Source organism: Agelaius tricolor, unplaced genomic scaffold (assembly GCF_023055355.1).
Source record: "Agelaius tricolor isolate 1412-34295 unplaced genomic scaffold, bAgeTri1.0.p SCAF_7, whole genome shotgun sequence".
Classification (NCBI taxonomy): Eukaryota; Metazoa; Chordata; class Aves; order Passeriformes; family Icteridae; genus Agelaius; species Agelaius tricolor.
In genome coordinates, this window is record NW_027269267.1 from 26,232,212 (window position 1) to 26,247,521 (window position 15,310).

Consider the following 15,310-nt stretch of genomic DNA (forward strand, 5'->3'; position numbering starts at 1 on the left):
GTCACAGAATGGGTCTGGTTAGAAAGGATCACAGTGGTCACCTGGTCCAACCTCCCTGCTCCAGCAGGACATCCCAGAGCACAGGGCACAGGATTGCATCCAGGCTGTTCTTGATTATTTCCAGTGAGGGAGACTCCACAGCCTCTCTGGGCAAGCTGCTCCAGTGCATGGTCCCTCACACAGTAAGGAAGTTCTTGCTCATGTTCAGGTGGAACTTCCTGTGCCTCGGTTTTTGCCCATTGCCTCTTGTCCCATTGCTTGGCACCCGTGAGCAGAGCCCGGCTCCATCCCCTGACACCTCCCTTCAGACACTGACAGACACTGACAGAGTCCCCTCTCAGGTGTCTCTTCTCAAGGCTGAACAGGTCTGATGCTCTTGTTGACACTGCTAAGAGAGAAAAAGCTAAGCAGGCTAGCCAATTTCAAGGCATTCTTGATCGTGTTTTTAGTATGATACCATGTGTTAATGCTGGTTAAGCCTTTAATTACATCCTTTAGCCCATGTGCTTGTAACAAGATACTGAAGAGAAAGCACTTTTTGTCATTGCTGTCTTGTTTAACACCCACTGGAAGACACTGAGGTTTAGCATCTAAGGTTTTAGGATTTAATGTTTAAGGTCTGTTAGAAATTTAGTGCTGTTTCACTCCTGAAACTGTTCTACTTGTAAATCCAAATTCCAAGAGTATGATACAAGTTTTTTGCTCAAGACAATGTTTATTAAAAGACTGAAAATCTTGTTAGTTTAGAGGAAACTAAGCAAAATATACCTGTGCTGAGCTCCATGTCACTTGAGGAGGTGGTTAAAAAAATCTAATATCCTATTACAGAAATAACAAAATAAACAAATAATCAGAAAAATTTATCTTACTTCCCTGGGTATTTCTCTTTATGGGCTATCAATTTGAGAAAATAGTCTTTAAGGGAACTTTCAGGCTTAGTATTTAGATTCCCTAGGACTTCTAGTCTCAGCCAAAGGAAAAAGCTTATGGCCTACAGTATTCAAAGGCCCTTTTATCCCAGTCCTTTATACTCTGAATAATTTTGAAGATGAACTGTAAGAGACCTCATCACCATATCAAAGATGTCAATCAGAGATTCTTCAGAATTTCACTAATGCAATGTTGACCAAGAGATATCATTTGGGTGAGAAAAAATATGCCTGTATTTGCTACTTAGGGTCCTCTCTGCCCTTCTGTAAGCTCCAAATTCCCCAATTTCCCTTCAATAAATTCAAAGGTTTTAGGAGTCCCTTTGATCTTGCCAGCACCTGGCTGAGCATAAAAGAATGAATGCTTTGGATCCTAATTTGCATGTCAGCTATTCTGGCTTGACATACCAGCTAGTATCAAGCTCACTCTGCCTTTGAAGCAACAGTGTTTGATTTTCTTTCATAGTTTAACTAGATATGAACTGACAGAATAAACTTAGCCACAGAAGGGCAATGGCTAGGATATAAATGCTTTAGACCTCCTCTGCTTGGTGGAGTGTCTAGGTGATTTGCTTTAAAAATTTCTTCAAGTGGGACTTGAATTAGTGTGCAGAGGTGTGTCTGGTTTCCTTCTGTGTTATGCTGGAGCTTTGCAGGAAATAGCAGATCCTGGTCCTGCTTGTTCAGGCAATCATTTACAGAATTACTCCTTCTGAATTGTCTGTAAGGGAACAGATAAAGAAAAGGAGAGATTCTGGCTCTCAAGAGTGCTAGGTTAAATACAACTGTGACCTCTCCTGAGTACCTGTAGCCTTCACTGGCTACAGTCCATGATTCTCCATCTCTCTGTCTAGGCTTCAGGCTGCTGTTCCCATGCTCAATCTCAGTATCTCATTCCTCCAGTTCCCTTTTCTTTGGATGATAACACAGCAGTGCACACCACCTTCAGCATTTATAAGTACTGGAGGGCAAGGAAGTATGTAAGAGAGACAGAATTTAAACTAATGAAGATCTTGCACAGGTCATAGGTATTTTCCCATGTGGGGATCCTTCTGGTCCACACATTTCCTACCTCTTTCAGAGCCTCCTCCTGCTCTGTCTGGGAAACATAATCAGCTTTCTTAGCACATAAACAAATTGCCTCCCTATCAATGGAAACCAGCAAAGAAAAGCAACCAACTGGAAGAGCATTAACCCACAATGAGGCTAGTAATTTCATTAGTAGTTTTTTTGGGTTTATTTATTTAAACCAGGCATATTTAGCTATGGTAAAGAATACTTTAAAAATTGTTACTTGTTTAAGCCAAACTGCAAAAGAACATGTAAATCTCATTAAATTCCAGGCAGGGATTATTACCCTGGCTTTCTTGAAGACTTTCTGTCCTGTATGATATCAATGGAAAACTGGTAACTATATAAAATCATACCCAACTGAGAGAGGAATGATGTCGAAAAGTAACAAAAGTTTGAATTACAGGGAAAAAAAAAAAAAAGGAAAACTTCAGTAGTATGCAGAACAGGGAAGATACCTTCATTTTGATGGTACTACAAGCATATTTTTAAATTCGTTTCATGACACCCACTGTAGTTTGGGTGAACAGACAGAAATTTCTGAACTGAATTCAATGATCTAATTTTAGTCAGATATAGCTGAAACTATATACATGGAGCACAACCAAAATTTGTGGGTTTGGTACATCTGGACTTGTGGACCCCACATGAAACACTACAAAATGTTACCTTGAAGAAAACAGTCCCTTAATAATCAGAGGCATAGAGGCATTTGGGTTGGAAAATCCCTTTAAGATCATTGAGCCCAACCATTAACCCAGCACTGCCAACTTCCCCACTAAGCTGTGTCCCAAGTGCCACATCCATACCTCTTTTGTATACATCTTTTGAACACCCTGGGCAGCCTGTTCCAGTGCTTGACAACCCTTTCAGTGAAGGAATTTTTTCTAATATGCAATCTAAACCTCCCCTGGTGCAACTTGAGGCCATTTCCTCTTGTCCTATCGCTGGCTGCCTTGGAGGAGAGGGTGACCCCCACCTGGCTGCAGCCTCCTATCAGCTGTTGTAGAGAGTGAGAAGGTCCCCTCTGAGCCTCCTTTTCTCCAGGCTGAACAACCCCAGCTCCCTCAGATGTTCCTCACCAGCCTTGTGCTCCAGACCCTTCCCCAGCTCCGTTGCCCTTCTCTGGACACGCTCCAGCCCCTCAGTGTCTTTCCTGCAGGGGGGGGGCCAGAACTGAGCACAGGATTTGAGGTGTGACCTCACTGGTGCTGAGTACAGGGGGACAATCCCTGCCCTGCTCCTGCTGGGATCACTATTGCTGATCCAGGCCAGGATGCCATTGGCCTTCTTGGCCACCTGGGCACTGCTGGCTCATGTTCAGCTGCTGCCACCAGCACCCCCAGGTCCTTTTCCACTGGGCAGCTTTCCAGCCATGCTCTTTCTGCACTGGCAACACCATGCAGGATTAATAAAATTCCATCAGTATTCCTAGAATATTATCATAGAGCTGACTCTTGCATTTTTTATTATCCCCAATATAGAGATTCATTTTGGCCTCTTCCTTTCACATGAGAATCTTCACAACTTTAGTATCAGATTTTCCAGCATAATCAATCATGATGGCATCCTATAAATCATATTAACACAAAGAATCATTTTTCCAGGGAATGAAGTGCCTCCTAGATGCCAGAAAACTGTTCTTCCCTTCTTATTGTTTCCTTTCATCAGAGATTTACATTTGCTAAGTGATTCTCTAAATCTGTCCAAAAGTTTCATTGAGCATGCATTCCTGGCTCTGTAATGCTTCTAAGAGCTGTGAGCACTAAGAGCATCCTAGAAAGTTATTCCATTCCTCTGTCTACTGTGGAGACAGATTTTTTTATAGCCCTTTTCCACAAATAGGACCAAAATAATGTTTTGAGGAATTTCTGGGATCTCCTTTCTTGTTACTTAACATTTCAGATTATTTTGCTGATACAAAAGACGACTTTTACTGGATAGAATTAGAGGAAACAAGCCATTTTGACACATCTGATTGCCCCTAACTTCCCCTCCCCCTGCCATTTCAGTCTACCATTGTAGTTCAGGACAGTCTAAAAATTTCTTCACCTGTTGAACAGAAGCTAAAAAATAATTAGCATGGTATTGGGTATATTCTGTAGCTGCTACAACTGGAGCCCCCTACCTCACCCTTGTCAGGCTGGTGCTGAATCCTGCCCTGGATTCAAATCACAACAAAAGTAATGCAAGTGTTACAGACATCAAATTATTATATTGTTGATACCTACTTATTACAAAGAACACACATTCAGGGTTCTAAATATGACATCTTAGTGAAAAGAGCACTATTATGCTGCTTTACAGCTACTTGCTACACTCCTTACCAGGGAACCAATGCTAAGTAGCTGAAGGCTGCAGGGATACTCCTCCTGTTTGCAATGTGCTGTGCAGTTCCAGGCTGCTTTGATTTTTAAGATATAAATGTCAAGGGCACAAAAACCTCAAGCACGATGAATCAATTGCCTCATATGTGCCTGCATCAGATGTATGAGCAATCCACTCAGGTCTAAGGGGAAAACATGCCAAATTTTCCAGCTTTTAATAAAAGCCTTGGCAGCCTATCAGCATAGGAAGAGTAACATTTAGGCTTATTGAAAAAGGAAAGGATGTTTCATCAGAAAGCACTTTTTTAACCTTAGTCATGGCAGAAAGTTCATTGTCTTCACCTTTTCCTGACCAACATAAGAGGCTGTATAAAAAAGAGACAGGTTTTGTCAGCAGTGACTGAAACACCTGGAGACCCTGTACAGTGCAGGACACTATGCAGAACCATATCATTATATCACAAAAGGAAAATTGCTGGGCAAAAAGGAAGCACAATTATGTTCTTCTCAGCAAAAAGAATACTTGAGTAAAGGCTGCAATAAGTAGTATCTATTTCAAGTAATGTTTGTGTATTGGAATAAGAGCACCATGAATGTGTAATGGAAGTGGGGGGAGATCTCACTATCTACTCTTTCATATTTTTCCACCAATTAATATTAAATAAACATCCAGGCTTCTAGACAAGGCTTTCTAGTGCATTTCTAAAACATTATATGCATATGCAGCACCTCAGTAGTTCTGTAGGTCTTTGAAGATGAGTTTTATTACCAAATGTTATTTTCTTGCATTATTTAGTAAAGTTATTTTATAGCATTTTGTTTATGTGATAAACACAGGAATAAACCAAGTCAATACTCATATTTCAAGCAGTTTCCAATTTCATGCAGTAAAAAATGCCCAACAAGGCTTTCACTGTAAAATAAAGTTTCTTAAAAAAAATCCCATCAATGATTCTCATTGAAGTCCCATTACCTGTTTACTTGCTGCATAAACACAGCTAAATATATCCTGATACCAGCAGATGCACAATTGTGAGATAAAATGTTGTTTGTTTGCTTTTAAAATTTTTCTGAGTGTAACATAGTATTCCCACAGCCTTCTTTTGCTCGCTGGGTATGAGACTGAATAGAAAGTCTATGACTTAACAAATGCTTTTATTATCCAGGGTTTCAGTGCCATTAAGAGCTTTTCTAAAACTACAGAGCTGTAATGGGACCATCCAAATTCTCTTTAGGCTCACTAGCATAAAGCATACTGGCAGCAATCTACTCATGGAACTCAGACAACATATGCTGCTTCTTGACTAAAATTAGCTTTTATGTCCCATAACTGTAACACTTAAGGGATATGTAATACACTGTAGTAATGCAGTTTCAGCTTCTGTATTCCAATTCTTTTTTAGCAGCAAGTTCATCTCTACAAAGAGTGTAATTCATACATATCTGCATTGCATCATCCTGTGTATGTGCTATATATACAAATATGTAATGTATCATATTAGAAATGCTATCCATTATTAGAAAGGTACCATGATTTTGTATTACTCTCTGTGTGTGTGTGTGTGTGTGTGTGTATACAGTGACTGCTACTAAAAGGCCTCACTGTAGTCATGCTGTTAAACAGAAAAAAGGAGTTTGTGTGCATGTGGCCATGTACATATTTATAAATAATTATGTCAGAAATTAATTGATAAGAGCTACCCACCTTTGGTCTCTACTCTCTTTCCCTCATCTCTCTTCTTTCTGGCTAGCAGTTGCCCAAGACTTGGTCAAATGTTTTCATAAGACTTTGTTTCTGTCTTCACTGTCACCACCCCTCAAGCTCAAACGAGCTCTACAGAAATGCAAGAAGCCATTCAGATTGATTCAGTGTGATGGTCATTAGGAGCAAATTCATCTGTTAGCCACGTGCCAGCCCACCAATGTCAATGGAACTGCACAGTAGCAAGCAAAGATGGGAAGGCAGTCTAAGGGCTAAGTATTTCAAGGAATGAATCCCTGACTCATGACCTTAAAGCATGGAAGCCTTCATAAATCTCTTCTCCCTTTACTGGGCTCTTAATATCTTGCCTTTGATGATTAACCCGAGCCACCTTCTCTTTCCAAAGCGGGAGGAAGGGCATAGCAGGGGAAGAGTGGAAAAACTGACATTTCCCTTACTCCCCTCTCTAAGCAATATGGAAAACTAAGGCAAAAAATTGAAATTCCTCTTTGCTCATGTGCTTCTCAGTATAGAGGAGGCAAAGTAGTTGCTAATTGTAGAACTCAATTTCAACAGCACGATGAAAACAAACAAACTCTCCCCTATCCAGCTATAAATCAATTCCCATTATAGGACTCATTCTAAAAATGTCACACAGGCACATGCACTCCCCAGTTCAGATGTATCAGGGCAGGCCTGTGCCACTTGGGACAGAACTCCTGCTTTATGTGGCTTTGAATCACAGCTCCATCTCCATCTATAGGAAAATTCAGCATATTGATCTTTCTGCAGTAACACTGAAGATCATTTGTAATGGTGGCCTAATTTTAGGCAGTAAACAATTATTTTAGGAAGCAAAGGGAAGAGGCATACTCAAAAGGTCAGTTTTTATTCTCTCCTTTCACCTGGGGATATTAAAGCATTAGTTGTAGAAGATCCCAACCATGCACTTGTCACATATTTTTGGCCCTTCCTTTCCAGCACCAGCCAGCTTTGCAGAACCTGTAGCATCAAAATGGGGCAAAGCAACAGTAGCCTTAACTGTCTTAAAATCAGTCAACACTGAATGGCTGCTGCAGGACTGCCCTAGTAGTCATGTCTATTTATAGAGTACCAAATAGTGTTGGTGGCACTTACTCCTAGTAGTTAACTTACTACTCATAGATCCCTCTTTGTTGTAGTGCGTTTTTATATTTTGTAATACTTTGAAGTAGTTTTGTTTTGTATTCCCATATTTTTCCCAAATGGTTTATCCCAGACTGTACCCCCCTCCCTTTACCTGTGTAATTCCTCTCCCAGGATGAGATCATCCCCAAACCCCCATCCTGGCTCTCTGTCAATCACTCAGCATCCCATCCCCTCCATCCAGAAGTTTCTGTCCAAGTCGTCGAGTGATTAGCCAGAGGCCAGGGGTCAGCCCCCCAAGCCTTGCCCCATACGCTGTCCTATATGTCTATCCCCCAGCATCCATCCCTTAAGGTCACTCATTGGTTGGTAAAATGTTATCTACTTTTGGTTTCCACCTCCCTTTAAATGTGACCTTGGCACATCTCCCGGGGCTCTCGGCAGGAGCCCCCTGAGGTGCAGGAGCTCCTTCGGGACTCCTAATAAAACCTTGGGTTAACCCCTGCTAAGAGTCGGCCCTTTCTCTTCTACCGATGTCTCTGCTGTCTCTGTTGCAGCGAAGGCAACCAGCCCAGGTGCCCTCAGCACCCTCGGGGCACACACAGACAGTGTCTCCCTGCTGTCAGCCCAGGTGCCCTCAGTACCCTCGGGGCACACACAGACAGTGTCTCCCTGCCAGCCCAGGTGCCCTCAGCACCCTCGGGGCACACACAGACAGTGTCTCCCTGCCAGCCCAGGTGCCCTCAGTACCCTCGGGGCACACACAGACAGTGTCTCCCTGCCAGCCCAGGTGCCCTCAGCACCCTCAGGGCACACACAGACAGTGTCTCCCTGTCAGCCCAGGTGCCCTCAGTACCCTCGGGGCACACACAGACAGTGTCTCCCCCCAGCCCAGGTGCCCTCAGCACCCTCGGGGCACACACAGAGAGTGTCTCCCCCCAGCCCAGGTGCCCTCAGTACCCTCGGGGCACACACAGACAGTGTCTCCCTGCCAGCCCAGGTGCCCTCAGTACCCTCGGGGCACACACAGACAGTGTCTCCCTGCCAGCCCAGGTGCCCTCAGTACCCTCGGGGCACACACAGACAGTGTCTCCCTGCTGTCGGCCGTGTCGGGGCTGAACCCCCCGGTGTCTGCCGACTCGGGACTGGCCCAGGGGCTTTGAGAGGCTTGCAGAGAGACCGAGACACCTCTTAAATGGTTTCTGGTATATTATCCATCTCCACTGTAAGTTCACTACTACTAAACATTGGTTCCCTGGATTAATTCCCAGCTAAGGATATTTTTTTCTGTCCCACATTTCTGGACACTAGAAAGTCAGTCAAACCCTCTGTCAGCAGCTTGTGCCTGGGTCCAGCAGAGGCTGGACCTGTTGACAAGGTGGTAACTGATGTCCCTTGCCAGGACAGCCTACTCCAGCAAACAGGCTTTTCAGGTGAGAACACAAAGCCAGGAAGAGCTTTGATTTGCCTGACCAGAACTTGGGACCACTTACATGGAAACATGAGCTTCCTCAGAACAAGCCACCTCAGTGTGCACAGACTGAACATCTCAGAAAAGACTGCTGCTTTGCAAACTACAGACTCTTGATAAAATCTTTTCCCCACCAGCCTTTTTACCCTGTGTAGGTGTTGATTCCCTTTCCTTCCTACTCTGATGTAAGTCAGGTGAGCTTCCTTTCAGAACTGACAGCTTTGGGAAGCATCAGGACAAGGCACGGATGCCATCACTATTGTTTATTACTCCTTTTCTGTGCAGCATACAATCCTTATGGCCATTACATGAAATAAAGACACAGAAAAAAACCAAACTTGTAGTAGAGCAAAAGCACACAGTGTCAGTGGGCAAGCTACTTTCATAGTCACCAAAATCTGCCTCCACACTCAGCAAGCTACAGAAATTTTGTCATGCTTACAAAACTTACGCAGACCAGAGTCAAATTTGCCAATTTATACATCTGTCCACAGAGAATACCAGTCTCTATAAAAGTGTGGCTCCCTTTCCTGCTTCCCTCTAGAGGATTTAAATGTGTGGAATGTTAAAGGAGAATATGGAATTGAAACTTCTGTAATTACATATAATATAGAGGTATTTTACAATATAATAGGCTATGTTCTGGAAAGATAAGACAATGAAAATGCTAATATAATTTTTACTTTTGCTCTTTTATGCAACTAATTTATATCTTTATGAGCCCTTTGGTAAAGATGTAAAGGTTTGTGATAATACATCTCTGTCAGGAGGAAACATTCTTCCTGGAATTATTACCTGCTTAACTAAAGCAATTTTTCTTAATATATAAATGTCAATTGGAACAAACTTGTAACAGCAACTATATTAAAATTACAGGCAAACTCTTACATGAAAAAAAAGAGCAATGGCTGTGGCCATTACACATTTCACAGCAAGTGACATAATGGAATTGAATGTTGTCATGGTTGAAAGCTTCGGGGATCTCACACACTTCATTGAATCCATCTACAAAATGCTAAATCCCACTATGTTCCCTCACAGCAAGATTCCCAGTCCACCAAATGCTCATCATGCTCAGCCTCTGCAGTGCTCAAGGAGATGAGACAGAGCTGCAGTAAGGGAAAACTTACTTTTAGCAGCATCTTAAAGAACTATTTCTCAATTGAAGAAGCTGTCACCATAAAAGCACTTTTGATACTTGCTACAAGCAGATGAAAAAACCATGTATAGACCATTAATACTGAACACATGGCCAAAAATTACTTTGAAAATATATATTGGAATACTTAGTATTTTTGCTAATCTGAGAGGAAATGCTGATGCTTTTTGGTCAATGGAAATGAAAGAGGTGCAGTCTGTGTCACTGTCACCTGGGATTTACCTACAGGAAAAATAATGGACTGCAGACATCCTACTTCCATCCCTACTGCCTGGGGGGGTCATCAGGAGGCATGAAGGGGTGAAGAAAGGACTGTTTTGGACATTCTCCTGCCACCACCACTCCACCACCGTGTCCACTCCCGGCCTTTGAGCATGCAGCTTCCAAGAATAACAAAAAGGGAAGGGAAGAGAGAATGATACAAAGGTACATGGGCCGTGGGACAAGTCAGAATGCCCTAGGCTGCAGTGCTGTGTCCCTTTCTTAAGAATTTGTCCTCCAGCTAGCAGTAACTCTCAAACTGGAAATTCTGATGACTGTATGACTGCATCATTATTATCTAAGTGAAAAGCTCATTTTTGTAATGTTTAATATTTCTGGTACTTTATGTATTGATTTGCAGTTACTCATGCTTCCTAAATAAACAGTTATAAAACAAATTGAACACAGTCAGGAGAAAAAGCAGATATTCTTGAGAAACCTGAACCACAGCTTTTTTTGAAGCCCAGAATGCTGATATTGCTATATTTAGTGCCTTATTTGGTGGGAAAGAGCAAGCCACTAAACGATTTCTTCCAGCTTCGATTGAATGCTACATCAAAACAAAAGTAATTTTACAGATGACATTAAAGTAGTCAGAAAGTGATATTGTTATTATTGTTATTATTGTTATTATAATTATTTACTACCCTTTTGGAGGATCAGCTGCTTGCTTTTATGGCCTTAAAGTATTTTCAAAAAAGTATTTTCTAACCTGGAAGTGCGTTCTGATAAATATTAGTAGTACCTGGTCTATCTGGTAATTACCATGGAAAATGACAGGAATTTTCACACTTTAAAAAAAGTTATCTTTTTTTTTTCTTGATACTTGGGTAGGAGGGCAGGGGGAAATAGCCTCAAGACATGCAATTTATTTGCAATTTGACAGTTTCATAGTGTAGGACTACTATACAGTTGGACTGTCTGAACAGAAAAGTGTAAAAGGTGAAAAAAATGTATGTAAAGGTGGGAACACCTTTGGGAAGACCTGTGAAGTGCTACCAAAATAAAATAGCAAAATAATGTGCTTGTCCCTTTAAGATACCAAAAATAGACCACAGTATTTTGCTCCTCTAAATCCTGATGCTGCACTCAGCTCTACAGTCACAGGAGTCTGACTGTGGGGAGCTTCTGCTGGATCGAAGCACTGAGGTGTAAAATAGAGACATAAGGCAAGACTAACATTAATGCAAATCCAAAGTGAAGAGAACACAAAGTTCACAAAGCAGCAAGGACAGAATATTATTCACAATACCCATAGATTCCAGCACTTTCCTTTCTTCTGTTTATTTGCTGATCACTTGTATCTTTTTCTTCTTTGATTGCGCATGGCTGCCACTAATGAGGTTTGTCACTATTCCAACAACAAATATCTCTGGAGGTACTTGTGCGTGGTGTTTGAATGAGAAAGCAGGTGAGTGAACAAGGAAGTAAATGGCAAATCACATTAGTAACCATAGCAGCCAACAGCATTTCATCCCAGGAGAAGCTTCCTCTGCTGGAGGCTGGGCTTCCTCTTAATGAGTTTCATACAGTTCCACAGTGATGGGGCAAGTCTTCCAAATGGTCCATGTGACTGCTCTGTCTCAGGAATAGTAAGATATTCCTGTGCCTTTCCTGATGAAGAGGGTAACTTTGCAGCAGCCAGGGACTGGATCTCTTGCATCAGGTAAAGCAGATGAACAAATCTTGGTTGTAACTGCAGTTGACTGCCTGAGCTGGCAGAAGATGGCAGTCAAATTATTTCAACTGATGTGCATTTGTTTGATTGCATCTGTTTAGAACCCTCTGTTCTTTTAGAGGATTTTGTTAAGAAACAATTTAACAAAGGTCACCTTTGTTAGCAAGGATGTGGGAATTTGGGAATTATATGTTGTCACAATGACAGTGCATTTAGGTTTTAGAAGAGAAGTTATGCATTATTGCCAGAGGTTAGAAACAGATAGGTCAAAGAGCCAGAAATGTGTCTCTTTTTCACATACGTGTTTTCTGGAAAAACAAACAAAAAAAAAAGATCTAGACAAACAAAGTCAAGCAAGAGTGAAGTGATCTTCAATGTCCAGCACTTTTTTGAGTCTCCCTCTGTCCTTTGGGCTACTCTACTTCTACTAAAATCATTATCAGAGCAGTTTGATGCTGGTCATTTTACTTGCTTTGTCTTTACCTTCAATTTGTTATCTGTCCTGGGCAGGTAAGTTGTCAGAATACCATTGTAACTGTTAATTATATTCTTCAAATGAAGTACATCTGTCACAAACTCCAGGCTGTGAAATGTTTTTAACATAAAGCATATTTCAGAATTATTGTTGGTATCTGTTTTCACAAACAATATTTAGAAGGATCTGAAAAAATATTATTTCAGTAGATCAAAACATAAACATCTGTTCATTGAGGGAATAATTTCTCTTTTTAGTACCAATTTACTAGTTTAAATATATGGTGACCCAAAAATGAGAAATTGTTCTTTTCATTAATTTTTCAGAAATATAATAGATGGAGAGACACAATTACAAAGTGATATAGGGGAAAAGCCAGGAACACTGCAGGATAAACAATTTCACTCAGAGCACATACCAGTTTCTCAAGCAGGTAAGCTGCATACAATTAACAGCTTTTCAATCTCTGCCATTCCCCACTCCTCACACTATTCTCACACATGCCCGAGTTATCTCTTATCACCTACACACAGTTTTTCCAAGAAGTATTTAGTAACTTTGGCCAGAACTACTAGAGGTAAATAGTCACTACCATAGTAGGAAGCAGGAGCCTAAACAGATGTTAAACTAAAATCTAGAACAAAAATTTCTGATGTCTACCATGTTACCCATTTATATTGTATCACCAGCATGCTTGTGAGAACTGTGGCACATTATTGGAGCCCAGCTTTAAATCCTGCCTTCCCACCTTCCAAAATCAAGGTGGACTAAACTGCAAAATATCTATTACTGCCTCAAGAAGAGAATCCAGTATGTAGTGAGCTGCTGCCCTTGGACCAGTCTCAACATTTTCACTGCAATGATGAAATGGAGAGACTTAATAAGGGTTTAAAAGTAACAGAAGATACATCTGTACATAAGAAAAGTACATCTATTGCACACTAACATATTCACCTTGATTTCTAATGCTATTATATAATGAGTGGGATGTTTCAAGCAGAGCTGTACTGACACAGTAAGTAAATCAGAAGAGGTGTGAGATTCTGTGTTAAGTAGTAATATCTAGAGAATGTGGTAATTCAGCTGGGAAGGTAGGAAAATCCTGAAAGGCCAGTAACAGATCACAAGGAATCAATCAGAAGAATAGGTAGGAGAAACAGAGAGCAATGGAATAGGACGTCAAATCTGCAGTCAGAAAAGACATAAGAAATTTAGAAAATACAGCATACAGGTAATTTTAGGAATTTTTAAAATGAGAAATGAGGAGTGAAATAAATGTGATGGCATATTCAAAGACAAAGATGATTAGTTTAATAAATTGCTTAAAAGTGAAACATTGCATAATAGGCAGAACAGATCCATGACCAATAAGATCAAGGCTCCTCATTTGGCTTGACTGCTAAGTCACAACGTGACCTTCAGCAGGTCACTTTAGGATAGATCCAATAAAGGACTCAGGCACCTTAAGCCTGACTTAGGCAGATTTGATGTACCTAAGTCTAAAACTGTGACCTCAACACCCTCCTCAGTTGCCCACTGACCCTGGAGATGCTTGCCACTCCAAAAGTCAAATGTATGTGCTGTGCAGCCCTCCCTGCACAACCACAGCTCAGCTGGCAAGGTCCTGTGCCAGCTTTCAGTGTCCTACCAGTGCTGGCTTCTGGGCTGCACAGTTAGGTGCCTTTTGTGGAAATATGGGCACAAATGTAGGATGGGATTTCACCTCAGTATGTGCCCAGAACCCAGATGTGCTCATTTTCTCTCTTTTTCCTGGCAGTGTAGGGAAGGCAGAAAAATGGCTCAGCTTTGCTTGAGCAGCAGCCTGGAAATGGCTGGGTCTGTGTGTCCTCTGCCCTGGACTGAAAGACTCAGTGAGGACAGGAGCTTTTTGGTCCCCTTTTCACCTCAGGGAATGCAGCCAACCTACACCTATGAGTTGCTTCCAGACTGTGGATCTGAGGAAAATGCTTCTTGCAGCCCCACCTTGGTTACCTAAGCTGAGGAGACAGCAAGGAGCTCAGAAATATCTCCATGATGGTCATGCTCAGAAGTGAACCATTGTCAACTGTTCCCAGCTCAGCAGGTGAAATTCCTTCCCTTCAGAGATGCTCTGTGAGGTGCACCAAGTAATGTGGGCATGGCACACAGGGAGGGACACTCAATGAAATGAAAAAAAAAAAAAAAGATTGTGGCACCTGGATGAAAGAAACTACTGAAAGTATTAAAAGAAAGCTTTAGAAAGCAACTTTCTGCATAATTTGAAAATTTGCTTTCACTCCAAACCCAGGCAAGAAGCAATGTCATTAAAAAGACTCGATTGACTAAATAGTACTGTTTGAATAAAAGCTGAATAACTTGAGAAAATATTACAAAATATGAATATTCTGTAAGTTCTTTGAAATTGGAATAGCTAGACAGAGAAGTACATTAAATGGAAACAATTTCCTGTTACAGCTTTGCAATCTGTTTGTTTTGAAACTATCACTTTATGTTCATGAAGTTCTTCTGTAGTTTTTACTTGATAATAAACTAGTTTCCTGAAGACTGATGACATGCACACATACTATTATTTTAATATGTAAGTGTTCTTGTAAATAAACAGAAAATAAAGAAGTTTTGTGTTAATTCATGCAGAATTGCTAATTTTGAGAAAAACTCCTGTTATTTAATGGATCTTTTTTTTATTTTCACCTTTCAATTTCAGTGATGAGTTCTTGAAGCTGAAAGGCAAGTACAGAAACCTATGTCACAGAAGTGTTAGGTCTGTAAATAGGAGCATGAAAATGGGAGGTGCTGCAAAATAAATATAAATTATTAGTCGCAACCAAGATGAAAATTGGGGTTTAGACCAACGTCCCTTTAGAGTTTTAACAGCAACATTAGTTTGACCACACTGCACTTAGTGTGCATTAAACGATACATTTTGCAATCTAACCAGCAATAAAAACTGCTGAATTTATAAAATGCACCTACATTAAAGGTGACCTGTAAAGAAACAGTCATATGTTCTTTCTGTTAGTATTTATGTAATGATCTCAAATAGTTCAGTTTCTATTTTTTCTATGTGTTTGTTGTACTAGAAATTTGTGCGTTCTTTGTGGTAAAATACTTG